Source organism: Corvus moneduloides, chromosome 4 (genome assembly GCF_009650955.1).
Source record: "Corvus moneduloides isolate bCorMon1 chromosome 4, bCorMon1.pri, whole genome shotgun sequence".
NCBI lineage: Eukaryota > Metazoa > Chordata > Aves > Passeriformes > Corvidae > Corvus > Corvus moneduloides.
The window spans coordinates 28,747,501-28,763,545 of NC_045479.1; the positions used below are offsets into that span (position 1 = coordinate 28,747,501).

At 37.6% G+C, this 16,045-nt stretch overlaps 1 long non-coding RNA gene across 15 annotated transcripts in view; it reads right to left on the reverse strand.

The window, feature by feature from the left end:
* Positions 1–15,023, reverse strand: part of LOC116443316 — a 114,467-nt gene extending 99,444 nt beyond the window's left edge. For 8 of the 15 annotated variants that reach the window (XR_004239822.1, XR_004239820.1, XR_004239817.1 and 5 more), the window contains exons 1-7: positions 14,814–15,023; positions 12,406–12,556; positions 11,208–11,347; positions 6,658–6,826; positions 4,237–4,386; positions 1,509–3,866; positions 5–89 (exon numbers count right to left, since the gene is read on the reverse strand). This is a non-coding gene — a long non-coding RNA (uncharacterized LOC116443316). The remainder of the gene's footprint in view (positions 1–4; positions 90–1,508; positions 3,867–4,236; positions 4,387–6,657; positions 6,827–11,207; positions 11,348–12,405; positions 12,557–14,813) is intronic. The other 7 variants (XR_004239828.1, XR_004239826.1, XR_004239821.1 and 4 more) reach the window with 6 other exon arrangements.
* Positions 15,024–16,045: the final 1,022 nt, after the last annotated feature.

A 16,045-nucleotide genomic window follows, 5' to 3' on the forward strand; every position in this document is an offset into this window, starting at 1 on the left:
GTACCTTTACCCTGCCTTGGACAACCCATTTCTTCACATGGACAAGTCTAAAGCACCTTGATCCCTCTGTCTCTTTTAATCACTTTTTCCTAGACAGAAAAATAGCAGAAGTAATGAACCGAAAAAAAAAAATTACAGATCTCAAATTAAACAAGAGACCTATTTGAAATAAAAAAAGTTATCCATTTATCACTACAAATTTGACACTACTATGCCAATATGAACTAGAATTTCAAACCTTGTGGTCAATGAAGCATAAAATAGATTGTCAGAAATACTGTCTGAAATATGAATCCACTGAAGAAAAATGCTTGAAAAAACCTAAGAGAATTTAAGATAATCAAAATTGGCCGAATACATCTCTAAAAAGTCTCTAGACCCCTTTTTCAATTCATAAATGGCTTTCTCCTAGTGACTGTTTCATAGAAGTATTAAAAATAAGCTTCTGATTTCTACATTTGAAAACACTGTCCATTTCTGTGGAAAGCTAAATCACTTCTTATCTGGAAATTATTTACTCTGTAATAGAAACTAATAGCAAGATAATAAGCTTTCCCCCACAATGAAGCAATCTTCCTGGAAAATTCAGGAGGCTGTGTTATGAAGGCCATGGTGTACTAACCATGATGTTGTATGAAGTAGAACATCACCACAAAAATTACAAATGAAGAGGCACATTAAAATTAAATTTTTGCAGCTTTAACTCGAAACAGAAATAAGAAAAACCTGAGGACAAAAAAATCATACTTATTATATGCAAGTCGAAAACAATCATCCCTCAACAAACATCTGAATTTTGGTCCCCCTGAATCCCACTGCTCCTTATCATTAAGGACAAAGATGGCTACACCAAGCTGCAGTGGCTCTCTTGCCAGGTTGGTTGTCTTGGCTAGATAACCTCCAAAGGTCTGCTTCCAGGGTACCTGGACAAAACCAGGGTAAGAAGTGCTGTGTACCCCTCTTAGCTCACATTTTGGCCAAGGTGGTCTTGGCTCTGCTGATACTCTTCTGTGGCTGGGCTACTCCTCTGTTTGTGATCATCATTTTGCTATTTAATGAGAATGCTACAGAACTAAAGAAATCCAACCCTAAAATAAGAGCAATTATGTTAAGAAGGTAAATGATAACAGATAACCATTTATCTTTATACATTCCCTAATCAAAATAAGAGTATTTAGGAAGCTTTGAGTTTTTCCTTATCCTTATAGTTCAATAAAAATGATCACAAGCTAATCTGTGATATATTAAATAATGGGGAGGGAAGGGAATCTGTATATTCTGACTATATTTTTCCTTGTAAGAATAAACAGAATGGAATAGAATATGAAAAAGACATATTGAAACCTGTCTGGAATTATTTATAAATAAGCCAAAATTAGTAAGGAATGAAACAGCAGCTGCATTCACATTGGAAAAAATCAGAGTCCTCTCAGAACACCCAACTGTGGCTTCATTCAAAACACTGAGTCTCCAACACAGAATTACTGAATTTGTAAACAATCTCTTACCTTTGTTCTGGCCGGTGCAGAACACTGGCTGGTGAGGGAAGCATTCAAATGGATTCCAAAGAAATTGGACTCACTGCCTCTGAAGGATGGCAAAAATTCAGAACTAAACCAACCCCACTTCTTGATGTCAGCATGTGGAGGGATGTATTATTTGCAGCTGGAACTGGGGAATGTCTGACCACTGACAGAAAAAGAGCTGATGACCCAGTAGAAGAAAGGGAATGAAATAACTGTCCTTTCATTGTGCAGCTACTAGAAGGCACTCCAATACTGCAGGTGTTTTCTTGACATATATTTCCCTCCATATCCCCTGCTGCATTTAGTCCCTATAATCACACAATACCCAGAACACTTTGGTCCAAAACATTTTCCAGATATGGAATCAGAAAAGGATGAGTTTAGGCTTTTCTTTCCTCACTGACCCTATCTGGCAAAGACTGGAATCTTTTTGCAGTATTTACAGTGATTCAGAGGCAGGGTTTTAAGACGTACGATCAATGTTGATTTGAAAATCTGAGAGGTGAGCTAGGAATGAGTGTCCCACTGCAGCTTTCAGCCCACATTCAGAGGCAAAGACATCCAATAATTCTCAGCAGTAAGCTCCAGGACTGTAAATATAATGGCAATCTGAAATCTTCCTGAGTTTCCATTTGGTATTCTTACACCGTAAGTAGGAACACGATATTTACCAGTGATTGATATCCGAGGAACATAATCTGTCTTACACGAGGTTATTTATTTATGAAGAGTCCTGCAGCTGTGCCTGGAGACAGAATGGATGCTATGTGAAATGGAATGGATGTGTATACATATGTCCTGTATTTGGTGTCAAACTGTGACCTTTTATCTAAAATTTCTTGGGTGGTGCATCTTCATACAATCTTATGGCAATGGCTTAATGATGCTAGCAAAAGAGTGCAGCCAAGAACTCCTGTCTCCTCTTCCTAGTTCAGATTCCTTCATGGACGGGATTCTCCTTGCACATAAAAACAACTGGCAGTATTTTAAACATATCTTCTCAGTTTGCCATATCTGCAAACAAATCAAGCAGTGAACTCAGGAACACCATACATGAGCAGGCTTAAAGTCAACACTTACTCTTTTGCTTGAACAAAAGACAAAAGCATATTTGCAGTAAAGTTCAAGGTTCATTATTTGTATGAAAGGAAAGTGAGAGAAGGTAATGCATGGGTGTCCGTGGCAAAAAGCATTTCAAAATTATCAGCTGCTTAGAGGGCAACTGGGTCCATTCTGAATATTAAAAGCATGTTATTTAAAATGTTATGACCTTTAGATTAAGGGATAATTCCTCAGTAAATTCCTAAGTAAACTGAACTAGCGGCAAGGATTCATCTTCAGTTTTTCATTCCTTTGATGAAAGCACCTAACACAGAACTCTTACACAACCCCACTCAACATATTAAAGGACAATATCCAAAGTTCAGAAAGTTACAAATCTAAAAGTCAGGTAAGTCCTTTGTTTCTGCATCACAATTATTCCTGTGAGAATCACAGGAATAATTTAAACAAATAAATAAACAGAAGGTTTTATCTTTAAATACCTCAGACTTCAGAAACATGCCTGAACTCACATTAATATATTTGGCACCTAAGAAATTACCATCAAGCTCCTTCAAGGTGTGCTACTGTATGGGGTACCTTTATATGCACATCTTCAGGCAAGGACTTGATCTCCCTGTGATTGATAGAGGCACTTACCACAACAGAATCATAATCAAGACCCAGATCCTCTGGAGGAATAAGAACAAATAATAATGACAGTAGTGCTTTAATATACTACTAAGCAATAATCATCTCTGCTTTCTTGAAGTGAACATTTTTTCCCTTGTGATTTACATACATGAAGTGTTGGGGCAAACTGGTATCCTTATAAGCACACTCTGGTCTTCTGCAGAATACCAGACAGAACTGAAGAGCAGTGTGATGAAATAGCATACACATTAGTAAGTCTGGGGTCTTTCATAGAAATATTTTTGCAGTAGGACTTACCTACAGAGCAGAAGGGAGAAGCTTGAAAAAGCAAAGGATGACTTTATCATTTCAAAAAATCAAGAGCCCCAGTGTTTCAGACCGTAACTGTATGGGCTTCCTGAAAATGGATGCATCTGTGAATTCTGGGGGGACAAGGGACTATAGGAACCCAAAAAGATTTTTATGCTTAGAGGTATATCAAATGTGTTGCTTTAGGCCAGTGGGGAACGGCAGATGAAAAGCTAGTGGAGAAAGGCTGGGTAAGGGGCTGAATTTAGGACAACAATCCTACCAAACACCAGAGATTTATTTTTTGTCCCCCTTCTCCTCTGAAGTCCGTAAGACATTCACATTCCCTGTTAATCCCTGTAAAATGCAGATAAAACACAATGTTGGATGCAGACAAACTCCAGATCTTTCAGAATAAAAACACAACAACTAAAAAGATAAATATTAGATGGAAGGAATATACCTATGATAAACAATTCTGTTGATGAAATGCAATTTGTAATCTTATTGGTTGATTTTGGAAAAACATGTTTGTTCAGAGCCTGCAATAAACAACCGAGTGTACCTTCATCAGAAAGTGAAAATCAGCCAACTTAGTTAAGAACTATTCTAAGAACACTTAATAGCATCCAGGTTCAGTGACTGATTTTCTATTTTAAGCAGGAAGAGAGGTACAGCACAAACAATCTGGAGGATAAAAGCCTGACAGCAAAATCTCCACACATACCAAAGAAAATAATGTGCCTATGACAGCTACAACAGCAGCAATTTTCAGCTTCTTACACTGCTCATGCAGCGCACTTTGCAGTCATCCCTCTTGCATAAATCTGTACGTTATAATTTTGCGTTTCAGTGGATTGGTTTGTGTGCTCCGTATCTGCAAATGAGCCAGATAATATGAGTGTGAGAAGTGATTTGTGCTATCAGTGACATCAGGAGTTTTGCAGTTGTAGTTATTAACAGATTTTTTTTCATCCAGCAGCATTGACTAAAATCAATCACTCTGATAACCAGGCATGGCATGAGCTGTCCGCCCTGTCATTTCAATCTGATTAATCACACATACATAGACCTTTACCTTAAAGGAGCAATTGTTCACATTTAATCACAAAGATACATTCAAGCATACCATCATAGATTACTAAATTTAAGTGCAATTTATGCCTTACAGTTTGGCAAATACGTTTATGATAATATGGTTTTGGCATATAGATGTATTGTTTCATTCATTTTACAAACATTAAAATCTAAGCTAATGTGTTTCACTTTGAATCATTTATCACCTCAGATTTGAAGCTTTTGAAGCTTCCATTATACACATATCCTTATCTGCAGATTTATCCTAATAACCCAGGTACAAATAAGTTATTAGTTATTATGCCTTCTTCAAACTGTGCTTGCTTGACAGGAGGCATCTTCATCATGGATAAAATGACTTTATTTTACCTAAACATCCTACATTCTATTAACTGGCCGATCTTTTGTTTCAATTTTCCTTTTTAACCTCAGAATAAAGCACAGCTCTTCCATTAAGAGTTATGCAAGACCTTCTGTCTCTTTTGGGTTTTGGGGTGGTTTCTTTGCTTTTCTTTTTAAAAGGAAAGGCATACAAGAGAGTCCTTACACAAGTATAACATTTTGCAAGTAAAAGCAAGCCACTCTGTGAAAACACACTGCTATGCCAAAAAAAAGGTTGGATTTGAGATCTGTTAAACCAGTAACATATTTGACTATGGCAGAAACACCCTATATTCCATATACTTCTTGATTAGGCCTAAGCACACAAAAGCATTGAAGTGTCCTGGGGTCTACCACTATTAAGGAATGTAAGTGGGCATAGGTTTCACTTTCAGTCCAGAAGCCAATGAAATATAAGAATATGCTGAAAATTTGAGTATAAGCCCAAATATTGTGCTGATGAAATTGCACAAAACCATAATCTTTGGCTCTGTTGCTAAACTGAAGCCGTATGCAGCAGAGAGGTTATTACTTGCTATGCATATTAAGTAGGTGGCTCCTTAAGCTTTTAGCTTCTTCAAAAGTATTAATTCACCAACATTTCACAATTGGGTGTGTTTTCTGAAGGGCCAGATCCATATGCTAGGAATTCGTTTTTATTTACTGTTTCTAAACTAGATAATTCTTATGTTTTAAAATAAATACTTTTTCAAAGACTGTTGTACTTAGATCTATATATTAATTGACTGAATAACATTTTTATGTTTTACATTTAAATACATATTTTTTAAAATATTTTGCTCAAATAAGGCAAAAAACCTATCAGTTAAAAACGTAACATGATGGATATAAAGTGAACCTTCCTTTAATTTGGCCCCCAACAGCAGGCTCCTGCTCTGACTGTCCCCCAACTGTATTCTCAGGAAATGACAGGTTGAACAGGTTGACAAGCAACTAAGCTCGAAGGAGGAGAGAAAGCATTGTTCTGCCAAAGAATTTTTTAAACAAAAGCCAAAGTCTTGGAGGCAACCAGAGAGTTGTTTATGTTTAAATAAATGGCAGAGACACAGATTCATGGACAGAGTACAAGCAATTACTCAAAACTGCATAGTGCATTTATTTCCTCAGTCCTGAACTGGGATGCAGAAGGATGTTGCTTTCCACCACAACTCATGCACCAACAGTATATACATTATAAAGCATCCAGAGGTGCAATTGTCATTCTGTAATGCAATCAACGGGAGCCAGGCAGAACGTAACTCGGGTGTAATCGCCACCAGAAGCTTTAAGGTAGTCCCCCTTATACAGAAAAGGCTGACTTTTAAAAACATTTCTCCTCATCACACCCTAGAGTATTTTCCAGCGCAACAACTGTTAACCTTATTGTGCCCACCCAGTTTAGCAAAACTCTATCACCTTTGGTCTTGTAATGCACCTTTATCAAGTAGAAAACAGGCAATGAACCACACAGCAACCCATACTTTATGCAGAGTATTTTACAGGGATACACTACAGCAAGTGATTTTTGGATCTTTCTTACGCTCTGGAAAAAGATTAAAGTGATGATTTTGTACATGTATTCATATTCAAATTGGAAATCCAGAAAAATGCAGCTGCAAATCAGAACATTAGTCCATCTAATACACAGTCTGTTTCCAGAGCTGCTACCATCAAGGAATGTGCAAAATACCTGTCAGTAATAAATGGGGATAGTATCTCAAGTCACAGGTTGCGTCCACACAATTGTCTTCAATAGCTATTCATTAGCCAGTTCTCTCCTGTTTTTCCAGTCCCTTTTTAAAGCAGTTTGCACTTCAGACCATCTAAAAATAGTAGAGCTGCATTCCACAGTTTAAATTCTGTGGTAGAGGGGAAAAAAGAAATTCTGTGTGTTAGGGTCTTTTTCTCCCCTGTTTAAGTCTAGCAGTTCATAAGTCCATATTTATCCCCTCTGCAGCAGTCATTCACTTCTACCAGAGTACTTCCCACATATGTACCTCTTCTGTGCTTAAAAATTCCAGTCTGTTCAGCCTGCCCTTGTAGACAAAGTCATCTAGGTACACTGACTTCATTTTTTTCTGAAGATCGTTTGGTAAAGAATTTGACAAATAGTCTGAAGTTCAAAGTAAATTAGATTTAGAAGTCAAAGACCTGTTATCTATTTCCTACTATACTGCACTTGATTAACTTGATTTGGTTTAGTACTATTCCACAGAAGCCCTCTGGAAGAACGCTTTCAAACATTTGGAATCTACCACCTCACCTTCCTGTTTTACTGTATAACCTGTTATTAATAAAAAAAATGTTAACAATAACTCACTTATTTGATGGAAGAAATTTCAGCCTTTTTTGCTTTTGCCTTTTAAAAGTGTTTTTAATGCTCAGGTTTTTCTGTATTGTCTCCAACATTCTCAAGTCATCGATACAATATTGCACCTAGCATTTTAAATGCAATTCCTATTGCTTATTTAGAAAGGAATACTAACAGGTTTTCATTCATTTATTCTCATTCCTTATGTCTTATATTCTATCTGTAACATTTCACCCTATAATTAGAAAACTGACCTGCTCTGACTGACGACAAAAAGAAAACAATATAGAATACAGGACATGATATCTTTCCCTCAGCCTACTTGAGACCTCACAGTTGGTCAGGAGTCTCTTAAGTTAGGGTGTCCATCTGCAAAAATAAGTAAATAAATAAATATACACATATTGTAGAGCAAAAATGAGTGACTAATTCTTCTCACAACCCACACAAAAAGTAATTTTTGAGTGTAGTAATGCATTTTTAGCCTCTTGAAAAGAAACCATTGCTTTTACTACACAAATTTAGTTCAGAGTTTAACACCACAAGACATCACAAAAGCCAAGAATTTCACTGGGCCTTTTCTTTTCTTCCCATCCTGAGTATCCTTCAAGAGAGGAATCAAGCAGGTATCCATTAACAGGGTAGGAAGAATTTCTCTCAACTCACAGATTACTTTATTGTCATATACTCTTCCAAATGTGCCCAAAGTCAGAGTTTTATCTTATCTGTAACTGTCATATTTATTTTTAACTCATTTCCTAAATGAAAGCACATTTAGGAAATAAGGAAATCTGTATTTATCAGAATTGAATATGATGCATTTATATGGTGTGAGTCATTAGTTGAGGAATACTAAATACAGGCTATTGCTACAATCCTGCTCCAGTCTAATGCAAATCACATAGACAACATGCATTTCTAAGGGTGTAAAAATGTTTATTCCCTATTTAAAATATATCAGGAAGTCAATATTTTAACCATCTTCTAAAAAAAATCCTAAGGGAAGAGATGTCTAATTTTTTTCAAATATACTGATTTTCTCTAGAGTCTGGTAAAAATCTCTCACAAGAAAAACAATAAAGAAAGAAGATGATGCTCTGAATTCTCTCATCACGCCCTCATATGCCAAGCCCCTAGACACAAAGACATTTGAAAGGAAAGATGTTAACTGATTGAATACAATGACTAGAGAAAAAATTAAAAAAGAATCGAAAAATATTCTCAGAATCTGTAATCAATATTAATAATTGGGGGGAGAGGGAGGAAAAAACATATCCAAAACAGTATTTCAAAATAAGGTCAGTGAGATACTTTTTGTGCATATTGTATCATTAATTGATGCAAATATACACCAAGAAAACCTTTACTAAAAATGAAGTAAAAAATACTTTAAAAATTGCATGGTATGTTCTAACTGCTTTGAACTGTCAAGTGAGATGTCAATGGTGAGATAGGTCTGAAAGATCATGTATAAACTCTCCATTCTTTCTTTCTTTTTAATACATTCGGAATTATGACATTACTTAAATTCAACTTCAATAACAGAACTGAAATCAAGATATTGCTATATATCCAGAGGTGAGCAGGCCTTTCCTTTTAGTTACATAGCAGTGAAATGGTCATAATTGACATTTTTGTCACGTTGCTGTGTTAAGTCCCAGCTTGCGCTGGGACTTAAATGCACAGAAATTCAGCTGCATTACACTCCTCTCTTTACCCTACCTACCATTTTACTTTTTGCTCTCTTCCTCTCTCTCTTCCTTCCAGTCTTTCATCATATGTGAGAGTTATATGTTTTTTCCTCTGCTTGTTGACAGGGAAAAAGAGGCTATAATTTCTGCATGCTACCTGGTTCTGAACAAAAATCAGCAAAACTGCAATCAACATCCAGATAAGGTCCTCTAATTTCATTCTGAATATGAGAAGGTTAATTTAAATCACAACACTGCTAATGCTGAAGTTAAAAACAAATAACACACATGCCTCACAAAAATTATAAAATTCTAAACCCAAAAAAGCCCAGAACATCTTATGAAACGACAGAATCAGAGGTGATTTATGCTTTACGCCTAATTCTAATTTTTGTAGAATAGATTGAAGATAGGACACATCAACCATATTCATATTCAAGCCTATCCCTTTAAGTATCACGCAGTCACTAATCAGAGCTGAAGGGGACTGAGCTTTTCTCACAGTATTCATTCTCATTTTAAAATGACTTAATTTTGCACTATTTTATATTCAGAACACTTTTCTTTATCTGGCATGTAACCCCTACAGTTCAAGTAGTTAAACAAACAGCACCTAATTTGATACTCGGTAAAATTAATTTCAATAGAGAAGCTGATGAAAACCAGAAAGATTTTAGTATTTTACAGATATTTCTCAAGCTTGTCCTTCCAGAATTAAATCTTCACAGCAGTCACTTCATAAACAAGATTCAGGGTTTTTGATGCACTACATACCTATGCAGGAGAATATATGTCACAAAACACTTTTGTGACATATATTGACATATAAGCATACTTTAAAGAAACTAAACTAACAGTTATTGAAAAGCAAAGATTTCATCAGAGAATTGCAGAGCAATTGTGGTACCTGAGGCCAAATGGTGTTCCTGTCCCCACAACATTCACACATGCGTTCCATATAGTGGCAACACTTGCATCACGAGTTATCAGCTGTCACCCATCTGATACTATCAGTTAAGCTTTTGCTTTTGTAATAGGCCTACTGAAGCTGTATCTACTGGGGGTTTTTTTAAATCACCCTCATCACATGATTCCCTGTACTTTAGTCTTTTCTTGGGGGGCTTTCTGATAATAAGATTCAGCTCATCTTGTCACACTTGAATTGCCCAAGACAACCCTTGCTTTCCCAGGCTAACATTGGTCACAAATCAGAATTGCCAGAATTCAAAGGTAGATGTTTTCCAAGTCCCGTTCAGACATCTGGACTAACAGGATTTTTACTTTTGAAAATCATGTAGAGATTTAAAGCGTCTAAGAAGAGAGAAAAAACTTATTCTACCAACACAAAAGGAGACAATAATAATATCCTAGCTATTTTTACCATTCAAAAAGCATTTTTTTAGTCTTTTATGTGTACTGGGCCCAGCTTAAAGACACATCCTCCCATCACTTTCAGACAGCTTTGCACAGTTCCCAGGAGTGGTGTGAGTTCCTCCCTCTGCCTCAACCCCAGAAGCACTCTGAAAATGTGGTTGTATATGTGTGCAAGTGAGAGCACTTAGTCATCAGCACTTGTTTTGGCCACTCAAGCGGCTTAACCATGCCCTGCTGTATTCAAAACAGCATGAGGGCACAGAATGAGAGAAGCCTGGACTGACTCTACCAGAGAACAGAGCCTCTGAGGGTGGAGATGGCCATGACAGCAGTCCAGAATGAACCCTTCCCCACTGCAGTAACATTTAAGCAAAATCCTTCTATTCAACCAGTTCAGGAAAAGGAGCATAAACTCATCACCCTGAGCTAGCAGAAGACTGATGGAAGTATGCTTTCAGGCAATTAATACATACAGCACTCACACTAAGATCACTAATAGACCCTCAGAGCACAGAAGCAGAAGGCCCAGCTTGTCTCTGAACTGCCCTTTCAGACATACTAAAATCTAATCGAATGCATCAGTCTCACCACACCATATTTATTTCTGGTTCCACTTGTCCAAAAATACAAAGAGTCTTTTTGGCAGGAGAGTCTCCTTCCCCCCTTTCCCACATTGCTTGTCAAACCATAACAGGCTTCACCATGGCAGAAGGAAATGGGCAGTGAGATCCTTCCAAATCTGGACAAGACAAACAGATCCTTCTAGAACTTCCTTGTTTCTCAGTATGATCTACAACACTGGCATTTTGATACCAGTCTCTGACATACACATCTTCTCTCTTGAAACCCACACATTTCACCCACCTTCTCTCTCTTTTTGCTGTGTCTGCTTGGCCAGAGAGCACAGTGCTCCATGAAGCTCCTTACACTACAGGAGGACGGCAGCAACCACAGAACATATTGCAGAGGTTAAATGAAACTTGAATAAATCTTTTCTCTGTGAGCTTTCAGAATAAGTAAGAATTCAGAAGGAAGGAAAAGAGTGATATGAATAAGAACAGTTATTGTTTTTTGAGCATATCTTCTACTACATTTCCACCTTAGAGTAATCCAATCACTATTCTATGTTTCACTGAAGATACGTAAACCTCGCATTCCCATTCCGTTATCAAAGGTGTGGGCCTGCATGGGTACATTGACTGTACTCACTTTGTCCCTTGAATTGGGACACTCTCTCTTCAAGAGCATGCTATCAGCACTACATAGAGACTTTCTCTCAGCAATGGCAAGAAACCATTATAGGGGCTATAAACCATTTGAAGGAGAAAGAGACTTTCCTATTGATGCCCAACTTCTGTACATTCCTTTGATTCCACCCACAAAAACAAACCAAATTGTCCATCCACACTTTGTTTCTTTCACAGGGACACCCCCTTTCCATTGGAGCAAACCTTGCTTTGTTAAGAAACAGCACCTTCAACCTCCAGTTCCTCATGACTTTACTGTACTAACATTCTGTCCTTACGAATGAGAAGTGTCTCCCTCTGAGTCCCTTTTTCCATGTTATTTTTTTTTGTATTGAATTGCCAGCTCAATAACAGAGAAGCAACTTTATGTACAGGTGTACTAACAAAATCACTCCAGTGGCAGTGTTCTCTCCATATGCATACCAGTGGAGTTCATGTTATGCTCATAAAAATTGCTGGAGTTTTCCTGTATAATTTCCACAGCATCTGGGAAACATACACATCATTTAATACAATAACAGAATAAAGGATCCTCTAAAAACTGTTCCTTAACCTAGTTTATCGCTTGACTGCTTTCTTACTGGTCTTGCTTTTTACTTACCATCAAGGTGGTCTAACCTTGTCTGTGCCACTGGGCTGGTGCCAGATACCTCAACAAGCCACACACAGAGGCACATCACAGCAACCTCCCCTTAACTGCTGCACTGAGTAACAGGGATCAGTGCCCAAACATGCATAGGAGTACTGAGAAGCATGTGACAGCTGTTAGATTTCAGAAAGTTTAGGTGACAACACTTCCCACCCACCTTCCTCACCTGTGTGAGACCAGAGCAGTGAAGCGAGGCCAGCTGGTTAGACCACATTGACAAGATAAATGCATGCCCTTGAAAAAGCCCCAGTCCTATTGACGTCAAAAAGCAATGGATTGGGTCCCCTGTCAGACACAGAAAGCAGACATCTGCTTCACTGCAAATGCGAAGAGGAATTCATTAAGTCAAGCATAGTCTTATTCCAAACCAAACACTATTAACATTTGAAGTGCTTAAAATTTTTAACTAATGGAAATTCTCTTCAATTCTCTTCTTGATTTCCTGTGTTAAATAATGATAAATGTTCAAATCAAGAATTTTATTATTTCTTATTCTTTTATTGTAAAATTTTGTTGAGGCTTTTTGATACTTTCCCTGTGCAGCCCCCCCCTCCTCATTCTATGCATTTCTCCCCCCTGCTGTGTGCATCTGCTGTGTCTCTCTCTCACTTGCTCTCTCCCTGCTGTGTACATCCACTATTTCTCCCCACCACTCCTCTGTGTATGTTTGCCATCTATCTCTCTCCCCCTCCTGCTGAGAGTATTCACTGCCTCTCCCCCTCCCCCAGTACGTGCATCCATCCTGCATCGTCCTCTGCCACTGCAGTGCACATGAGCCTTTTCTCAGCAGCTCCTACTGGCATTCACACAAACCTTCCTCTGCCTGCCTTCCCTCATGCCCTCTCCTCTTTTTTTCATCTCCTCCTTCCTGAGCCCCTTATCCCTGCTCATCTTTATACTATTCTCCCTTCCATCTTTTTGATATTCTGGTTTCTTCTGTCTCCTTATCTGCAACACTCTTCTCTCGGTCTCCCCTTTTTACCATTTCCCTCTGATCTGTTCTCATAAATTGATTCTGCAGGAAAAATGGTCTTGTTTGCAGAGGTGTGCAAGCCCGCATTGCAAACCACTCACCACTGTGTCAAATCTGAGGTAGTCAGCTTAACTTGCAGAAGAATCCGTGCTTCCTACCATCACACACACAGGGTAAAGTCTCCCAAAGCACTTTCCAGTCCTTTTTTTTTTTCCTCATATGACTGCACTGCAGGGTTCATTTGCATGTAAAGCAAAGTATTTAAGATATGCCTATGCATACCTGCAAGGCTCTTACTGGCAAAAGAAAAGGATCTATTGTGAGAATAATCCTAACTGTTGCAGTTTAGGTCACAAAAAAACTAAACATGTGCTTTAATTGGTATAAAATAGCTGGGCAGAATCAAATTCAAATGCATCCTATGATTTTCCATCTCCCTTTCCAACTGATGTATAATAACAGTGACTTAGTCATTCAGTGATCAACTAATTGACTCAACTCTCTTCCTTCTCATGAGTAAATTTTAACGACTTGCTCTCATTTCCAATGCCCAAGTAAGTCACTTGAAAAATTTAAGACTGATCACAAAACTCATCCTCCACGAACTCCAACAGTGACACCTGCACAACCCTGTACTTTCTCATTCGGGACTAAACAGCGCTGTCTTTCATTTAGCTAATCACTTCTATTACTTATGCAGATCCCCAGTTTTCCACTTTTGACTATTAATGTTCAGATACTAATTACCAGATACCCAGTACAGTCAGATGATGTAAACCAAACCTGCTTGGTCTAGAAATTCATTAATTTTAGCAAAGATAACCTCTCTGCCTGGCACAATGCACCTTTAGTAAACCCCTCTTGCATTTATCACACTTTGCCTTATTTTCAAGCCTTAAATATTTATATTTTCTGTAAAATGTATCCTATTGTCTTACTAAGGCCTTGTTTAGATTTTTCTTTTTAGAACATACACAATAGATTTACTATATGCCCAAATCTACCCATTTTATTGGTCCTACAATAACGTACTAGTTCTTTTCCAAAGTCAAAGACCGAAATTATGCAATGTTTGGAGAAAAAATTAGATAATTTTCATTTTGCTTCTGCTGCCTTTTACTTACACATCTAATGTGCTGACTTGCACTTATTTAAATGGAAGCCTAGTCTAGTCACATCTCCTTTGTCACTTTTGTTCCTCGTTGTCACTTCCACAGGTACCTATTTTGTTTGGGATAAAAGTCCTAGGTAGCTTGCTGACTGTCCTAGGCCTCCTCTAGAGCATCTTCCTCTCCCACCCCCTGCCTCTGGGAGCTAGAGGGGTACCATGGCACAAGCAGGGTTACTGGGGCTCCTGAGCACCTGATGCTTTCAACCCCTGAAATATGGCAGAGTTTTTTCACAGGCAAGGAAGGTGCTCTCGGTTATGTTATTCCCTGGTGTCTGTGGTATGTCAAACCTAGAAGCACTAACAAAACTACCAGAGGCTGGCATTTGAGAAGGCATATATTCATGATCCTGGCATCCACACATCTAAGTCTTGCTCAGGTTTTCTAGATCATCAGCTGCTTTAAAATAGATTAGAACTACAGTGCTCTCACCTGTTGCTTCTGATGCTGAACTTGGCTGAAGAGTTTGTGCTCCGATTTTTGTCAGTCTTTTATAATTGTGGTACTTTACCAGACAAGTTGGAAATACTTCCACAGCAACTGACAAATTTTATTGAACTGTGAGTTGAAAAGACAGTCAGTAAAATATTCCCTGGTATCAAATTCAATTTACTTTTCTTCCATCACAGAGGTCATTGCTAATCTCCTTTTAAAAAAAAAAAAAAAAAGAAATGAGGCAGAACTTCATATTCAAATGCATGAACACACCTGTTTTGCATTTTGTATTAAATAAGTAAATTTAGTTTTAAGAGTGACTTATCAACATCATTGTAGCAAGAGGAAATTTTGGCAGTTGCACAGAAAAAAATGAATGAAGGATTTAGTGCTTCAAATATGACCTGCGTTTCAGAAATAGGCTCAGTTGGTGAATACTTCTGTGAAAGTGATCAACACAAAAATGGATAACATTGCCACTGACATTTTTATCACACAGTTTGAGTGTTGACACTCCAAAGAGATAATAAGAATGGTCCAAAAGATCAAAGTTCTTGTCGCAGCCTTTCTGCAGGGAAAATTCAGGGAGATGATGGCACATCCATTTATACATGTTTCAATATTTGGAAATGTTCTTTATCCAAAGAACTTTAAGACTCATCTACATGACATTGTGCTAATGAATAGATTCTACAGAGGATGAGAAAATAGGCAGGTCCATACCTATACATAAAAGCTTAAAAAGAAAACTAGGATATTTCTAATGAAAAGCACCTTAGAAACATGAAAGAACAGTGGGAAAATATTATGGATATTCTTTTACACATAAGAATATCTGCAATATTTTTGTTACCTTACTAAAGTTAAAAGCTCCATTTGTATTTTAAAGAATAAGTTGCTACTATATCCCAACTAGACTAAAAGTAGTTTTATCTTGGTCATCTAGAAACAGGTCAAACCAGTTTGAATTTCCTGTTTCTTTTTGCCAAACAAATGCTCTTCATTTGAGAATAAATTTCCATGCCCTGATGGAATAAGCAGTTCACAGGAGAGTGATCTAACAAAAATGACTGAGGCTCAGGATATGAATGTAAAACTGATTGCTTGACCTGCTCTGTAACACAGCTCATATCATGCATATGCACCTGAGAAGCTATTATGATTTGCACATCTTCTGTCTGAATGACTGCCATCCTATCTGTAATAACTTTACCTGTTAAATCACCATC